Raw genomic sequence first — 16,155 nt, 5'->3', positions numbered from 1 at the left:
CTGCAGTCGCTGGAGTGAAGTCCGAAAGACGACGTTTGGTGCTTTTCTTCTTGTTTTCTAAATAAACGGTGACGGATGCCTTCCGTGTGAGCGACAATCAGCGTTTGCTCAGCTCCAATGTTGCAGAGTAAGCGAAGACAATCCGCTTTTCTCGACTCCTCCTCCTTTTCCCTCCTCCTCCTCCTCCCCCGGCCAGAGTCTCATCCGATCCGTGGCGAGAAAAGCAACAGGCTGCCGTGTAAACAAAACTCGGGACCAACTTTGATTGCATTACCGCTACAGAGCTATGAAACCGAGCAAAAACACTTGACACAATCAGAGTAAAAGCGCACTTGAAACTCATTCGTCGTGTTGGCGGATCAACTCTCGGCGTCGCCAGAGCGAAAGCCGCATTCTGAAATGCGTATTTTGGAGATAAACCACCACATATCTACTTACATGGATATTCGCTTCCCCGTGGACGGTCTCCAACGCAAGCTTGTGTAGTCCACCGGCTAACGGCGCACTGACCCGGGTTTAATAAACAAAGGGGGCGTAGCGTAACCCGATCCTGCTGCGGTCGCTTAGCGAAGAGAGAGACACGCTCCGGCAGGGGCGGAGGGCTGAGTCGCTGGGGTGAAGGCTCCCCCTGGTGGCGGCCCTTGCTCCCTGCAAAGCCTGCCGTGATGCGCCTCGACTTCCGACTTTGATTCGTTTCGTGGTTGCGCTCGGAACTCCAAATACTCGTTTCTCAAACCATCTTCTCAGAATTCCTCTTAGAAATGAATGGAATTGGCATGACTCTATTCATTCTATTCGCCACCCACCCAAAACAACCAATTTTTGTATTTGTGGACTGTATTTGAATGAAGAAAGATAAAACACACACCAATGACATGATCCAACAGAATTTAAAGCAGATGCAATTAAATGATATACAGTACTTCTAGTCATGGCCACCTGCAGGCAGTATGACATAGACAGGCGGAAATGTAGTTTTCCCCAATATTGTCTTTTTCCTTATCATTTAATTTTTTTTTACAATTATATTTTTGTCCAATATTTTAATAATTTGCTCCATTTTTTGTTCAATATTATGGTAATATTTTGGACATTATTGCTTTATCTGTTTAACATCCAACTTAAATATGTGCTGGTGTGATTCCAATTATGCTGATGAAAAGATTCCTGTCATGATGTGGAGAACAAATGGAAACAACAAACCCGTTCTGTAATAAAGCAAAAATTTGCATTTCCATGCCATTCAAATCCCCAAATGTCACACAACCGCAACCAAATTGTCACCGCCGTCAGTTTTGAAGGCAATTTGCGATGCCTTCGATAATGGCTTACTTAGTATCATCGATATCAGCCAAATGACATCCGTCTTTTGCACGCGAATGACTTATTCCTCGCGATCTCCTCCCTGGGAGAACAACTAGCAGTTAAGTGCATGAAGTCATATGATGCAATAAAGACGTGCCCCCGAGGTTTGCGAGCTCAATATGTCCACGCCGATGATTGAATTAAAGTAGCGACACCGGCACGGTCGTCCGCCTGGTCTTTTGATTCATCGCCAACGAATCAGTCAATATTCACAAAAAGCTGACATGTAATAAAAGCCCTGCAACCGTTTTAGATCACTATCATGAACACTAAAAATCTCATTTGTCCCGAGAGCTGCTTCTATACACGAGCATCTATTGTCATCATTAATTATACGGGTGCATTTACAAGCAGGGCCATTAAAAAAAAAAATCAAATAAATGTTATTCTGAGAAGAACATAGTAACAGTCTCAAACTTTGATTTTTAAGTGGGCGATGATTTGAAATTAGATACACAAATCGGTGCAGTCGTTTCATATACCGAAGACAGCTAGCAAAGGTAATACCCTCTTTTGGAACAACAAGGCTTGGAAACTAGAATCCACATTTTCTTTTTTCTTTTTTTTTTTTTTTTTTACATTTGGGCTGAATTATCGTTGATGTAGGAGTCAGCCAGCTCTCAATTACGCATTGCCAGTCGGTTCAAAACGATGCAGCTCTCCTCTTAACTGGTGCCTGGAAGAGGGAGCATATACACTAACTCCCATTCTTGCCTTCTTCCACTGGCCATTTGTGCATTTTAGAATTAATTTTAAGATAATCTTACTCCTTTAAAAAAAGGGGGGGGGGGATATTTTAAATGGACTTACACTCTCACTGTCCATTTTTAAAACTTGTCTTTGGTTTTCAACTCAGCACGAGACTCCACACCTCAAATGTTCATTTTTCATTGAATATTTGTTGTGCATGTTTCTCTCACATTTTAGTTGTGCAGTCTCTGTACTATTGTCTTATATTTGTATATTTTTGTCTAACATTGGGTTGAGTTGAAAATGGCTCTTTGACTGTGCAATATTAATGGTTGACCAAACATGTCTTTTTTTAGAGTCTCCTAAAAAGTGATTTTGGGGGTACAAGGATTCTGCCTGAAATCAGTGATACATTTGTGTCTTTTGTGTGCAGTATTTTTCACTTTATCAACAATGTTTTGTTTTCTAATTTGGACAGTTTTTTAAACAATACTAGAATGCCGTAGATTCTTTTGCATAAACATACGTAAAATAAATATTTAAAATGAATAACCATGACAGTATTAGTATCCAAGAAAGCCTCTCGGTGGTGAGTTGGATGCTGCTGACTCGTGACAGCATGGGCGTATTTCATTCCATTTCGGTGTACGGTGGGCGCGGTGATATAACGTCCAGTGTGGGCAAGCACAAGTTGCCTGGTTGCGTTATACTTACTCGCCCACCCACCCCACTCACCCAAAAAACAAAAAAACAAAACAAAAACATTTTGGACAAAGGTGCTGGAAAGACATGCTTATAAAAACAACAACACTGTATCTCAGGAAATATTGTATGACAACTATATCTATCTATCTATCTATCTACCTATCTATCTATCTATCTATCTATCTATCTATATATATATATATATACAGGTATATATATATATATATATATATATATATATATTTTAAAGGATATCCAGACTTTTATTTAGATTTATATGTATATATATCTATGTATATATGGATATATATGTACATATATACGTATGTATATATATATGTATGTACATGTATATGTGTGTGTGAACAATGCAGCTGGTGCAATTGAGCAGTGCAGAGATGCCGTGAATGGCGCGTATCCCATGTTTGCTGCTAGGTGGCGCACGAGTATACGGCGAGAGCGGCAATCCACTTCCACTCTGTTTCTTCCCTCCCACTTCCACTCTTTCACCTTTTCTCTCTCTCTCTCTCTTCCTCTCTTTCTCTCTGTCTTGGCTGGATTCGACTCAGCCGGTGCGCACAATGTGCTTCGTGCTGTCAGACGCGCAGTTTGTGGACAAAATAACTAAATCTAAATAAAAGTCTGGATATCCTTTTTTTTTTTAAATTATTATTATTTAATGAGGCACGTGGGATGTAAGGCGCGTGGATGCGACGCACCCCCACTGGAGCTGGATATCGACCTCGTTTTGGATTCCTTTTCGGAGCTCGTTGCTTACAATCGGGAAGACACGGTGAGTGTGACAGGAACGCGTTGCCCTTCTTTGCCGTCTTCTTTTAATAGCCATTCAGGTGGGCCGCCGGTGCGTTCAATTGTAATTGGAAAATTTGCCGTTGTGTGCGTTTATTCACATGGTTTGGGGTGGGGGTGGGGGTTATTTGGGCTGTTGTGGTCCATCACTACGGTGGCTTTAAAATTCCATGCAGGAGGAAAGTGGGGACCATCTGACATCGTCTGATAATCTATCTGAAGTTGCTTTTAAAGCGCTCAATGAAAAGGTAAAACCTTTGGCCTCATCCGTGTCAGGAGAGAAGTGTCATCATGTAATCAAATGTCTACAGTGGGGCATTTATTGAGTCAAAACCGTCTTGACACTGATGCAAAATGAGATGAAACGGTGGGCCGAACTGGTTTTGTATGTTTACACAAGATGGGCTTTACGTTGCCATAGTCTTTTCAGATAGTCGTCCAAAAAGGTGCTTTCCTCTCCCGCGTATGGAAATTTAAATCCCTCACAACACAGCAAGTTATTGATGGTAACTCATTTATGGCAATTAGAAATGTGCTTCGACTTCATATGTTAAAAAGAGCAACTACAATCCATTGCTGGTCCGCCGACCCACAAATTGGGCAACATTTGAAAAGCGGGCAAAGTGCACCTTATTGTGAAGATGACACGCACGTATTAATTTTGCCAACATTTGCCTCAAACACTTCAGCGGCTCCCCGGTGACACGGTTCAGGAGCACTAATACAGGTTAATGTGTTGCCCTTGGAGCAAAAACGTGCTTTTGCGTCTTGGTGACATGACGGTCACGGTTTGCGGTGCGAAGGCTCTCCCGAAATTGCTTTATTGTGTTTCTTTTCAATAGCTCAATACAGGAGTAATGGGCTTTCCAATAGTGCTGAAGCAAACGTGTCCCGGAGATTTTGTCCTTCTCAATTTGAACCACGTATTCAAGACAGACGTGAGAAGCATTTTGACTTGTTGTCGTAGCGTGTGGCTGGAGTAGTTTGATGATTTACCATAAAACACAAAACTCCAAATCCGTTGAGTTTAAAAATTGCCGAAAGTTAGCTTCACTGAGTAACATCATATCTGCTAGGCACGTCTATCAGGAGTAGACCCACAAAAAAGTCTTGAAAAGCCATGCCCTGAAACACAACGGAACGCAACAAAATAGTCAATATGACTGGATCCTACTTTCTAAGAAAAAAATCATCCCCCAATGCCTGTTTGACTTGGCAAGTTGAAATTTGGCTAGACAAGTCCGACCCCCAAAAACATCTCAAGTAGCCATGAACATAAACAGAGGGAGTCCATTTTGGATTTGTCCCACCATCTAGAACTTAATTAACAACAAAACAACTCACTCCCCAAAACCAGTTATACAGTAAGTGTGTTGGAGGAGGAAGAAGACATCTAAAACAACCTCTCGAGGACCAGGCTTGGACACCCCAAATCTAGTGACATGAAACATGATAAGCATGACTGTTGAGTTGGACCCTCCAAAAAGTCTCAATAATAATACACCGTAAAACACGCAGCCACTCTCCCATTTTTGTTGAAAGCAGCCAATTTGGCTCTGTACTACCTTCTACAATCTAATAAATACATAAATCAAAATCATTCCTCCTGTGCTAGTTTGACAAAAAATTCGGTAGGCTTGTCTATGATGACTAGACCCTCGAAAAAGTCTCAAAAAGTCATCCGCAAAACCCCACAGGAAGCCAGCCGTTTTTGCTTGGAAGAAGAATCAAATTTCAGGGAATTTTGGTCATTTCCAGACATCCTTCAAAGTCAAACGTGTGGTACAGAGTTTGTGGCATGTCAAGATTTAAAGCCATGCCCAAAAAGATATTTTGGTTTGAAGCAGCATTTTTAAGCACGGTGGACAAGAAGCAAGGGGGAACCTGTTTTTCAAAACGGGTTTTCTGTATTCCAAAGCATCGGCAGAATGTGACCTCATCGGCCCATTTTGACATTCATTGACATTCTGAGACAAGGTACTGGATTTGAAGCATCCGAGTTGCGTGCTGTCACGGAAGATCACAAACGGTGATGATCCATCATGGTGCGAGGCCAACACGTTTGACAGAGTAGTAGTTGTGGTCGTTAGCTATTTCCGCACTATCAGGCGCACCTAAGAGCGTTAAATTTTCGCAAAGTTGACGGTGAGCCTTATAATCCGATGTGCCTTATATATGGATCAACGTTCTGATTTCTTGGAGATTTAAATGTTCTGTAAAGCGCTTTCTTACAGCTGCAGCAGTTGTGAAAGCTCGATATAACCAAAGCTGGATTGTATTCTATTGTATTCACTTTAGCATAGCTCCATCTAGTGGATGCATAATGCAACCGCAGCCACTATTGTAGCTTCTATATGCGCCTTATAATGCGGTGCACCCTATATCTGAAAACAGTTTTGAAATAGGCCATTCCTTGAAGGTGCGCCTTATACTCCGAAATGCCTTATAGTACAAAAAACACATTCGTTTTTGCTTCCATTTCCAGTGTCATGTCAAAGATTTGTCATTTTGAGGACCTATGGTTCAGTATGAGTACACACCAAAAAAAAAAAAATCCGCGAGTATGTTTGGCCCCCTAAAAAGCGTTCCAAGTAGCTTGGCATTCCAGCAAACAAGTGGGTCACCATGGCAACCACGGCAGTAAGCCTCTTTCCTGCAAGGACTTTGCAACATCCCAACAAGCCCATTGGCCTGTTTAGCTCAAGCCAAGCTGGAAATGTCATAAATGTAGCCTTGAAATTACCCTCAGAATATCTTTTTGGGCATCTGGCATCTCTTTGAAAAAATCCATCCTATTTATATCAGACTGTTGGCAGCAGTGAATGAGATGCTGGACAGGATTTCAAAGGCGTGTGTCAAATTGTGTCAAAATTTGCGGGTGTGATCGCGCCTTTTGCATTGGTTTTATTTATGGCTGTGACATTGCAGAATTGCTGCTAGATCTTTGATTGAAGATGACATTTATCAATGGCAAAGAAGTCTTTCCAAATCCAAACTCGAGGAAAAACACAAACACTGGATTGTTCTTAGCAACCATTCTGAATTCCAAACAAAACCAAGGTCGGTGCAGGGTTGGAACTAATTTGGACCAAATCTGGCCATGGAGCATCCCGGATTGGATCGTTTGACCTTATCGCATCATATACTGGCGACGTTTTTTTTTTTTTGTTGAGCCGATGCCATGACATCCTTTCTGCATTGTTGCATTTGTGTCCTGAGTCTTTTCTGAGCACGGCACATGAATTCCCTCGACTGCGTTCGAAGCCGTTGAGCGATGTTGCAGTTCTTAAGTGAGAAAGAAACGAGCGGAACCATTTTTTGCGGGTGGGGGGGGGGGGGGGTGACAATAGCGTCGCGTGCGCGGTCGCTGCTTCTGCACAGTCTGACAAATATGAGAGGTTATTGAAGGATCTCTTGACTTGCTCAACATTTAGTATGCAGTCGAACGAGACTGCCGGTTGACCATGAAATCAGCTTGCGCCGCTAATTAAATATCCATTGTTACACTCGCGACTCGCTCGGACTGGAGTCAGTCATCGTTCAAATTGGAGCTGCGTGGCTGGTGGTGTCATTGAGCACTTTTGTAAAGTATCTATTTAGAAAGTCACGGGCTGCTGTTTTAATCATCTGCGAGTCACCCCGTGACACTTGGCAAAGTTGTCTCTCCAGTGGAATCGGAACACTTGGACATGCGCAAACATCATCAAAGTGGCTACTCTCGCTGTTATTGACGGGAGGCTATGGAGCACCCCCCCCCCCCCCCCCCCAAAAAATGTCAGCGTAGCATTTAACCGTTGTAGATCGGGTTAGAAGGTATCCAAAAGCGATCAAACTGACAACGCCGCCTTCCATCAACCTCTTTATGAGCCCATAAAAGTCGGCTCTATTTGCCCACATGCTTTTTCCGCAAGTTTTCGGACGATATTGCTGACCTTTTCTCTTTTGTATGGCCAACCTCCGACCAAGGAGGTGAATTGAAACAAAGATGCAATGCTTCTCTGCGTCTGGAGCTCTAAGGGAAGTTAATTTATGGCCTGTTTGGGAGGCAGGTTTGGGCTTGAATGCAAAATAAGGTGCTGCACCTGCAGCCGCATACAAATGAATGGAAACAGTGGTTTGGATGTACGCCCCTCGCCACCCCACAAACCCTCGGGACCACCTGATCTGACCACTAATTACCCGGCAACGAGAGATGAAGACGGGCTGCTGTATTTGCAAATATCAGGCACGGGGTTGCTCGCAACGCAATCGTCGAATCTGGGAAGGGGACAAACGCTGCGTTCTTGTTTTTTTTTTCTCGATCGCGTTGGTGAGATTGCAAAAGGCAAAACCGTTTCTCCGTGTCTGTTCAACACCCACATTGTGTCAAAACACACTCAAAATGTCACGCCGCTCGCTTTCCAAAACATGTTTTCAGACAATGCCACAAGATGTTGACAAATGATGAATTTCTTCCTGACCTTAAAAGCATTCCGAATGATCACGCATCCCACTGAATGTCCCTTAAATGGAGAGAGTGTTCTTCCATTCATACTTGAGAAGATTTACTGAATGCAGGAGCGCCTCAGCGGGCGGGTAATTAAAAGGTTTTCATGCAGGTGGATGGCGGCCACAATGGAGCTTGTATTATGTGCGGCCCTTTCTTCTGGCTTTAATTAAACCGAGGTGCATTTGAAATGCATGAAAGGAGGACACCTTCGTCGAGTTTATCAGAATCTGATTCCACTTGTAGCTTCCGAATGAATTGCGGCACTTTTGACTTGGAGCAAATTGATTCTACTAATCAATAGTCTCAAATTGGATTTTGAAATGTGTGAGGTGAGGTGCGGTTCTTCCAGGATGTTTCGTTGAGAAGGGGGTAGGAAAAAAAAAATAAAGCACATTTCAAACACCAGCTGCTCAGGTCACACGTTCCGTACCACCGTCTGAGCTGGTGAATCTCTCGGCGAAAAATAAACATCTCCTGCCAGCCCTTTGTCACCTCCGGACTGGGGACGTTGGCTGTGATGCGCCGCCCCAGTGGAGCAAAGCCGCTTAAAGGACTGCAGATTTTCGCCTCACCTTGGAACTAATTGACTGCCTGGGAGCTGGCGTTTTAAAAAGCGCTGACGTCTTTTGTTTGTTCGCACACGCCGGCCGTAGCCTGAGATTGTTCTGCGTGCTTTACAGCCGCCTGTCGCTGCTTTCGTTGATGAGGGGCGGCCGAGCGTGGGGGCAGGGTGGCGCCCGTCGGAGTGCAAAATGGCAGTGGCACAACACGTCAACAATGGAAAATAGCAGGAGTTATTTTTTTTTTTTTTAGTAGTTGTGCAGCAATCCGGGAGGGACCAAATAATCACCAATTATTTGTTTCTTCTGTAGCTATACCACAAACTATTATGCCAAAACACTTTAATACCATTTCAAACTCATCTTACAAGAAAAGCCTGAAAAATAAGTACAGTACTGTACTTTTTTTAGATGAATTTCCATTTAGATGGGATTTTGGCGGCATCTAGTGGCATCCTAGAGACAGTGCTGAACATTTTACGCCGACATTTTCGGACCAAAATGTCCAGTCTCGAGATGAGCTAGCTCCCTTCAAAACTTTTCATTCGGGTGTGCTTGTTGAGCGAGAGGAGGAGAGCACGAGTGATGGATGCAATGAGCAGGTTGGTAAGCAATGAAAGAGTTTTTTTGTGCCTTCTCAGCATGTGTCCATGAGCGGTGAGTGACTCAGCCATATAATGTGTAGTGTTGATTTGCAATCGATGGATGTGCGCTAATGTTAGCATTAGCTGGTGCTATATTGACCAATCGCATAATGTGATTCGTGCCTGTTTACCACATTTAATTTGCCTTATATCTGCTTGGTGTACTTGCTAAGCACATTAGCATCCAAGGTTTAGCTACCGCATGCAGCCCGCCCCCACCCCACTCCGTCAACGAGTTTCGGCTAAAGGCGGTCCGCGTCCGTGCACCACCTCCCTTCCCGTGGACGATAACGTTTTTCCGACTTTTTTCTCTCAATTGTCTTCCCTGTAGAACACAAAATGTGCAATTTTGTGAATTCAAAGTGAATAAGTTTCTGCAAAATGGGGACATGACAGCAAAAAGGGCATGTACCTGTCACACAAACCAAGCATCGTTCTTGTCAGGCATTTCCACAACAAAAATGGCGAGAGAAGCGTTAGCTTGCTCTGCTATGTAGCTTTACTTGTCTTAACAAATCTTGCCAAGTAACATTTTCCAGTTCAAATGGCAGACAATGTTTTTTACAACAATGTCATGACTTTTCTCATTCCTTTTTAAAGCCCAGGTTCTCCAGTGTATTCGCTTTCCTCGCTGCCAAGGAAATGTCAGTGCCACCACGTTTCACACGGAGCACCAACTGAGGAAAAAAAGCTGAAAAAAAATTATACCCTTCTCTACCCATTTAAAAATTACAGCGAGCTAGAGGTTTCTGAGGTCCAAATAGTAAATTTTTATGATTTGTTTACACCCACTTCGCAATACCAGACACCAGGGAACCTACGGAGGCCCTAAAGTGACAAACCAAATTGAATTCCCATCATGAATATCTGCGATACAATGCATGGTCAGTCCTAACAGCGGATACACTCAACGAGCAGAACCATTCGGGCAATTGTCAGTCGTCAATAGTGACTGGCAACTGTGGAATTCCTGAAGCTGGTCGCCCCAAGACTGTAATCAGTCATGATGTCAAAACGCCGCCCCGCAAGTAACACTGCAGCTCATTCAGCCAAATAATAAGCAGCGCACACGACGACTCTGGCATGCAGGTAGTGAAAGAGCCCCGCCGCAGGCTTTTCCTTCACAGGGGACATCAACAAATTTTTTATTTTTTTTGGATGTTCTTCAAAGCCCCGGTCAGTGGAAAATTTACCTCGGATTTTGCTAAAATTCACAACGATATCCCGATGATTGCAGGTTGTTTCAATGTCTGGTCTTGATGATGAACAAATCCTGAAGTGTTTCAGTAGATTCAATTTTTGGCATTCCATTTGGTATTCTGACTGGATTCGAACTTTGGAGCAGTGCTGTACGGATACTGGCTATCTAATATGGACTAACAACTCCACCCGCTTCCAACCACGTCCTGCCCTTCATCTTTCTGTTGGCTTTGAGTAACGATGAGTGTTAGGGTAAGTGGTTAGCGTTTATGGGATTCAGGTTGGTGGTTAGTGTTGAGTTTGAGCCAGGTCCTTCGGCCTCCACCTTCATCATAGTTTAAGATATCCTTTATTTGTCCCACACTGGGGAAATTTACAAATCATGTTGTTTCATTCGATACTACGGGAGTTCGGGTTACTGTATGTTTATGTTTAGGAGCACGATTAATGGTTCGGGTTAGTTGCGTTGGGGTTAGGTTAGGGTTATCTTCGTCTTCTTTAGCCCCCGCTCTCGCGTTGTCTTGCTATTTCAAAGCAATAGAGGTTAGAATGCTTGCTACAGCACAAATACGACAGCATGGGCTGTGTGAGCTATGCCGTACCGCATCCGTCCATCTCCCGTTTTCCATCTTCAGGCTGCGCCCCCTCGGACCTCTTTCCTGCGCTATACAAACCCGTAATATAAATATATTTCTTTTATGATTCTCAGAAGCCATGATATAAATGTTATTTGCTCGCTGACTGCTGCGCCGTAATTAGCTCACTATTGTGTGCGAAGCGACGATTGATAGGGGGGGGGGGAGATTAATCTCATCAAAATGTTAAGCTTTTATAATCTTCTCATGGACCCCTTTTACCCTCTCATACATAATAAATGTTGTTAAAAGTCAGCCCGGCGGCGAGTAAACAGGCATCGTCTACTCGCATTGACTGCCCTGTGGGCCAAACAACGATGAGTTGGTCAATATAGGTCAACTCTTTATGGAATTCCTGCCCGTAATGATTAATAAGGTTAGTGTAGTTCCAGCCGGCCACATGCTCAAGTTATCTACAACCTTCATTGTTGCATTTTCTTTGAATTCCCAGCGCAGAACAGGCCTTCCTAATGAACAGCCCCGCCATTGATTGGCAAAGACAACAAGGATTGCTTTGTCCCTTTCTATTCCTTATCTATTCAGGCGTTTCCTGAATTGTCTCCAAGGCGCCACTTCTGGCAACTCGGCACCAGCGGTCCATTTAGACGAGGTGTCGCTAATGAGCACCGCGAAAGGGCAGGCTCCTGTAATCTTGTTGAAGTTTTGGGGCCGGCGCGTCGAGCCAGCTTTGTGTCGGAACACAGCTGGAGAGCCGTCTTTCCTCAATTGCCGCCGAGCTGAAATAATTGATCCTGCAGCTTGGATCCAGCCGTGACGTGCAGGTAATTTCCTAATTTATGCCTCTCGCTCTGCGGTAGCGTCGCCGAACGTTGTGTAAAATGCTAACCAGCTTGTATGTTTTCTTTTGATTGGATGCCATTTTTTTCTGGTCATTTCTGATGCATCAAGTTTGCGAGTGCACACTTTGTATATATCCAAGCCACTGTTCAGGGCTGGAACATCTGCATCAACGCTGTCCTGACGATGCCCAGAGAGATCTGCCTCGGAAGACACTTTTAATTATACCGGAATGAAATTGAGCGGGAATGAAACGATTTCTGCGCATTGATTTTGCCCCTTTCGCGTCTGTGGATACACTGCAGGCAGGCAGGCAGGCAGCGAGAGACTATTGTAACCCTCTCTATCGCTGCACTGCAGGCAAAGAGGGAGGAGGGCTCGGCGCTCTGCCTTTACCCCCCCCCCCCCCCCCTCACAGGGGGGCAGCATGTGCGTCAAACCTCCCTCACATCCAATTAGGAAATGCCATTGACATGAAAAGGAATCGGGGCTGATCTGAAAAGAGGCTACACAAACACTTGGCCTTGAAACTATTTTGTGGTCTTTTTTGATTTGTTTCGGACATCTTTGGGGTTAGCTCCTGTAACGGCGATGACAAGGCTTCTGGGACATGCCACCCAGGGGTCGGGTTATGTTTAGACTCCGGGCTAGTGGTGAAGGTTAGCTTTAATTTTTTTCACCGTGTGAGTTTTGTCACCCCATAGCAAAGCGATTGTTGGTGAGGCTTCCACTCACGTAGTCATTAGGGTTAGCGTCACGCCTCCACCCTAATCCAGTTTTTTTCATTCAATAACAACAAGGGCTTAGTTTAAGTGTTTATGTTTCAGATGAGGTTTCTCGGTTATGCCGAAAAGTTGCAAAAAGGCTTTTGGGCCATGCCCCCCCCATATGTGCACAATGGCCTGTGGGTTTTTTCCCCCATGATGTCTCCTCACTCCCTTGATTGGCTGCAGGATCTTTGGCTTGATCTGTCGCTCGGGGAACAGACGCCGGCCAGCGTGGCTTTTGTTTGTTTGTTTTCCAACGACACGACCGCCTGTTTTCTTGAGAACTTCCCCTGACCGTCAGCCCCGCGGAGTCACACGAGCAGATGCGCCGATTCGTCGCGCAGGAGAAACCCCACTCCGGTGGCCATCTGTCTTGCTGCGTCTATTAACGCGCAGTTACAGTTTGTTTTCGCATACAACTTTAATGGCATGTAAAATATGCCCAACTCATCTCATGACCCTGTAGAACTCAGTCTGAAACCTAATTTCTGACCAGGTTAGAGAGACCAGGTTGGCATGAATTATTTTACCCGATTCTGGTGAATATTGACTCAGGTGTCCTGATGCCAAGATAACCAAAGAAAAGCAACACACTAAACCATAATCGGTTTCAATGTTTCAAAAAGCATTCCTGCATTTGGGTCAAGCTGACCCACAATGTTCTTATTTTGATTTTATTTATTTATTTATTATTTATTTTTGGGGGGAGTTACGTTTAGTTTAACACCGGAGTTTAGTGTCATGGTTAATTTCAGGATTGGTATGGGGTTACGATTGATAGTTCTGTGTTTGTATCCATTCCTGGATTCGGGTCAAGCTAGGCTAATGCTACATTCAACTCACGCTAACAATATATATATATATATATATATATATATATATATATTTGGGCTGGGGAGTTACGTTTAGTTTAACACCGGAGTTTAGTGTCACGGTTAATTTCAGGATTGGTATGGGGTTATGATTTATAGTTCTGTGTTTAGGGTTTGTGGTTAAGGTTTGGATAGGTTTTGAGTTCGGGTTAGCATAAGAGTTTCTGGGTAGGTTTAGATTTGTTAAGAGTCAAAATTGGGTTAGGATTTGATAATAAACTGTGTTCTCGGAGATTCCAGCGTGCCAGCTGGTCAGTCGTTAATGATCAATGTTTCAGAATGAATAAGGCTTGTAAGGTTCAAGAACGAGTCAGCTATGTAAACCACTGCAGCACCAATGGCTCTACTCGGAACCACAACAATTGGGGGAAAAGATAGCCCGAGTCGTGTTGGTTGACTTGACTAGGGTCCGGCACTTAACTCTTAGCTGCTTGTCCATCAGTTCTGGTCCTTCTTTTGAGCAGTGTTGGACTTGGCGTGTCTTTGAAGATTTTTCCTTGACAAAAGAACGAGTGGAGTGATTGACAGTCCAGACGATGGCCAATTCTGCTGCCTTCCATGTTGTTGCTCTCCAGAATTTGATGAGCCAAACAGTGGTGCTGTTTGGCCTCGTGTTTTATTTAAACAAAACATCATTCACCCGGTTACTTGAAAGCAGATGCTGTCAAAACGATGCCTTCGCATGCAGCAATGCGGCGCAGATTTCCCGCGGTACGGCGATGCCTATCATTCCGAGCCACGGCTCGGCTCCGACTTCTCCTCAGGGCTGCGTGTTTAATATGAATCTACAACTATGATTTAGTGGACAGATAGCCTTGGGGCTCGGAGGTCTCATCGGCGTTGCACTCTCATGTGTAGTATAAGGCAGGCAGCATATGTAGGTGAAGGTTATCTCTGATGCACTACATGTGGAAATGGACATAGAGGCTTGCAAGCAAGTAAAGTGGTTTAAAGGTGAGAGTGTTAACCAGCAACATCATTAAGTACGACCATCCACAATGCATGTATAATTAATTTGGGTCTTGACACAATTGCTTATTTCAATTCAACAGAGATGTTCTCTGCCCGCTAGATTTATGTTTGAAAGGAAGGCGCCGCTTTCTTCACGGTGGCATTATTCCTGTGTTAAACTCACTCTCGGGAAGTCATTCCTCCACGCTTCAGCCACTTCATCGAACTGTGCAAGGCAGTTATTTGTCCTAAGTACCGTATTTTCCACACGATAAGGCACACCTAAAAGCATTTAATTTTCTCAAAAGCCGACAGTTCACCTTATAATCCGATGCGCCTTATATATGGATCAAAATTCGGATTTCTTGGACGTAGTTTTCAAATGTTTTGTAAAGCGCTTTGTTATAGCTGCAGCACTTGTGAAAGCTCTATAATAAATAAAGTTTGTACCGCATTTTTCAGATTATACGTCGCTCCGGATTCTAAATCGCACCAGCCAAAAAATTCATAATTAAGAAGGAAAAACATATATAAGTCGCCCTGGAGTATAAATTGCATTTTGGGGGAAAATTTATATGATAAAATCCAACACCAAGAACATGCATGCCATCTTGAGAGGCAATTTAAAATAAAAATAAAATAGAAAACAACATGCTGAATAAGTGTACGACATGCTAACCTTACATGAGGCATAAACAACGAACTGAGAACGTGCCTGGTATGTTCAAGTAACATATTAAGAGTTATTTAGATAACTATAGGATAAAGAGCATGCTAACAAGTTCACCAATGTTCTCAGTGTCACTCTAAATCACGAAATCTAATGGAATCTTCATTCTCTGTGTCACTTTAAAGCAACTCCACCAACTCCCTCGGTAGAAGATGCAGCGCTTCCTCTTCTACGTCGCTTACGTCAGACTCATCGTGATTTTTCAATATAGGTCTACAGCGGCCTCTTGTGGTTTAATGTGAAAATAACACATGAAATGATATAATAATGTGTTAAGAATTTCACCCATAAATCGCTTCAGAGTATAAGTCGCACCCCCAGCCAAAATGAAAAAAACTGCGCCTTATAGTCCGGAAAATACGGTATTGTAAAATTCTATTGTATTCCCTTTAGCGTAGCTCCATGAGTGGATGCATAACACAACCGCAGCCACTATTGTAGCTTCTATTCTATGCGCCTTATAATGCGGTGCACCCGACATATGAAAAGGATTTAAAAAAAAAAAAATAATTTTAGGTTAGGTCTTACAATTAGTTTTAGGTTTGGAGTAGGGGCTGGGTTTGGTCATTTGCTTTATTACTTGAAGGTTCAGTTTTTTTTTTTTAAAGTTGTAGAATAATGAGGACATTTTCCTTATATTCCTACTTTGTTCCCCTGCACTTGGATCTTCTAGTGGCTTCACTTGATTGAATTGACTTAAGGGAATGAAGTTGTCTTCCTATCACTGTGACACTATGAATGGAGATTTTCTTTGCATATACCTCGTTGGTGTCTCTTTTAGGGAGGCATTTGTTTTCCTTTACCAGAAGACTCTCAAAGGGCCCACGATAAGAGCCCTCCACAAGCTTGAGAATCTGCAAATGATTTAAGGTCTGGCTCAACTCACGAGTCATTTATTTCTGAAATGTGTCTTCCGCTTGCGAGCTTGTGCATGCCGGT

General features: G+C 43.5%; 2 protein-coding genes across 7 annotated transcripts in view; one reads left to right on the top strand and one right to left on the bottom strand.

Moving 5' to 3' along the window:
* mpdz (multiple PDZ domain crumbs cell polarity complex component) overlaps positions 1-515 on the bottom strand; it is a 29,231-nt gene extending 28,716 nt beyond the window's left edge. For all 6 annotated transcript variants that reach the window (XM_086104770.1, XM_086104772.1, XM_086104774.1 and 3 more), the window contains exon 1: positions 439-515. The gene's annotated coding sequence lies outside the window, so the exon portion shown is untranslated. The remainder of the gene's footprint in view (positions 1-438) is intronic.
* Positions 516-3,320: 2,805 nt separating this feature from the next.
* The window catches only part of LOC147209132 (adhesion G protein-coupled receptor L3), a 132,067-nt gene continuing 119,232 nt past the window's right edge, over positions 3,321-16,155 (top strand). The window contains exon 1 of the mRNA XM_086104769.1: positions 3,321-3,553. The gene's annotated coding sequence lies outside the window, so the exon portion shown is untranslated. The remainder of the gene's footprint in view (positions 3,554-16,155) is intronic.

This window comes from Hippocampus guttulatus, chromosome 2 (assembly GCF_054856545.1).
Source record: "Hippocampus guttulatus isolate MCC_2025c chromosome 2, RoL_Hgut_1.0, whole genome shotgun sequence".
In the NCBI taxonomy this organism is placed as follows: domain Eukaryota; kingdom Metazoa; phylum Chordata; class Actinopteri; order Syngnathiformes; family Syngnathidae; genus Hippocampus; species Hippocampus guttulatus.
The sequence above is the reverse complement of the archived record's forward strand: the minus strand, read 5'-3'. Positions and strand labels throughout refer to the sequence as shown.